At 54.5% G+C, this 1,866-nt stretch overlaps 1 pseudogene; it reads right to left on the bottom strand.

Annotated features, from left to right (window-relative positions):
- Positions 1 to 566: 566 nt before the first annotated feature.
- LOC132085525 (zinc finger protein 239-like) lies at positions 567 to 1,661 on the bottom strand (annotated as a pseudogene).
- Between the last annotated feature and the right edge of the window lie 205 nt (positions 1,662 to 1,866).

The following is a 1,866-nucleotide window of genomic DNA, read 5'->3' as shown; positions in this document are numbered from 1 at the left end:
TTGTTATTATATAAAAATATTAAATACTTTTGAAATTAAGGAGCTCGCAGGCAAAGATATGGGAGTAGAAATAACAGTTCTTTATTAGGAAGAATTAAAAATACAAATGCAGTAGTACAAACCAATAAAAACGAGTGATAGAGTCAGTATCCTCTGGGAATCCAGTGAAACAGGTTCATCCTCTTGGAATACAGAGGGAATAGGGCTGATCCTTTGGGAATCCATTTCTTATCCCCCAAAGACAAGACAAAGGCAGTTTTTATTGGGTATCCCAAGGGTGGAGTTGGGGTTGGGGTCAGGGGAGGAGTTCTTAGCAACACAAGAAGGGTGAGATCAAATTTTTGCCTCTTAGCAACAGCAGCACTCCACACAGAACGCATCCCCAAATCCTAAATTCCCTCTAAAACAACTGAGAAATTATGGAACTTCAGATATATTCGATCAAGTTCCTTCATTTAACCCAGTTTGGGGTGTTTTTAAAGGATAAAGGTGAAGCAGAGGAAAATTAAGGCCAAACAAAAAGTAGAAGCAGCCAGGTGTGTTCCTAACATGGATCACAGGGAATGTTAGTGACCAGGGCTCTGCCCAAAGTGCCTCCTCCAGTGGGGCATGGAGCTGGAGCAGCGCATGAAGCTCTGCCCGCACTCGGGGCACTCGCAGGGTTTCCCTTAGTGGTGCCTCCGTTGGTGTTTGGTCAAGTTAGAGCTGTCGGAAAAGCTCTTCCCACACTGGGGACACTCGTAGGGCCTCTCCCCAGTGTGGATGCGCCGGTGGGTGACGAGAGCGGCATTGTGCTTGAATCCCTTCCCACAGTCGAGGCAGCGGAAGGGCCTCTCCTCTGTGTGAATCCGATAGTGATGGAGAAGATGGGAGCTGGACTTAAACCTCTTCCTGCATTTATCACACTCGTAGGGCCTCTCCCCAGTGTGGATGCGCCGGTGGATGATGAGGTCGGAGTTCCACTTGAATCCTTTCCCGCAGTCAGGACATTGGAAGGGCCTCTCCTCTGTGTGAATCCGATAGTGCTGGAGGAGACTGGAGCTGGTCGGAAACCTCTTCCCACACTTGGAACACTCGTAGGGCCTCTCCCCAGTGTGGATCCTCTGGTGAGTGGTCAGGCCGGAGCTGTGGCTGAAGCACATCCTACACTCGGAGCACTTGTACGGCCTCTCCCCAGAGTGGATCCTCTGGTGGCTGATCAGGCTGGAGCTCACGCTGAAGCTCTTCCCACACTGTCCACACTCGTAGGGCTTCTCCCCAGTGTGGATCCTCTGGTGCACAATCAGGTGGGAGCTCTGCCTGAAGCTCTTCCCACACTCCCCACACTCATAGGGCTTCTCCCCAGTGTGGATCCTCTGGTGGCTGATCAGGTGGGAGCTCTGGCTGAAGCTCTTCCCACACTCCCCACACGTGTGGGGCTTCTCCCCATCATGGAGCTGCTCATGGAGCACCAGCTCCGAGCTCTGGCTCCGTCTCCGGCCGCCTTCCCGGCCCAGGCTGGCTCTTTCCCCCTCAGATCCCTGCCGGCTGCGTTTGCAGCCCCTCCTCGTGCGGCATCTCCGGGGCTTTTCCTCCTCGTTGGCTTCCTGCGCCGTGGAGCCGCTCAAAACGGCCTCTTCCACCAGGTTCTGCCGCGGGCATTTGTCCTCCCTGCTCTCCATGCTCAGCTCCTGCTCTGGGGGAGGAAGGAAAAGGACAGGATGGGATTTGCCTCCGTGCCACAGGCAAGGGCAAGGAGATCCCCCCAGGGCTGAGCTGCAGCCGGGGCCGTGCTGGGCTGGGAGATGGAGCAGCACAGAGGGGAAAGGGGCACTGACTTCCTCCTCACCTGCCTCAGTGTCCCGGGGCATCTTCCTCTTCCTCGCA

The sequence above is a fragment of the Ammospiza nelsoni genome, chromosome 31, assembly GCF_027579445.1.
Source record: "Ammospiza nelsoni isolate bAmmNel1 chromosome 31, bAmmNel1.pri, whole genome shotgun sequence".
In the NCBI taxonomy this organism is placed as follows: domain Eukaryota; kingdom Metazoa; phylum Chordata; class Aves; order Passeriformes; family Passerellidae; genus Ammospiza; species Ammospiza nelsoni.
Note: the sequence above shows the minus strand (reverse complement) of the source record. Positions and strands in the feature narration are given on the sequence as shown.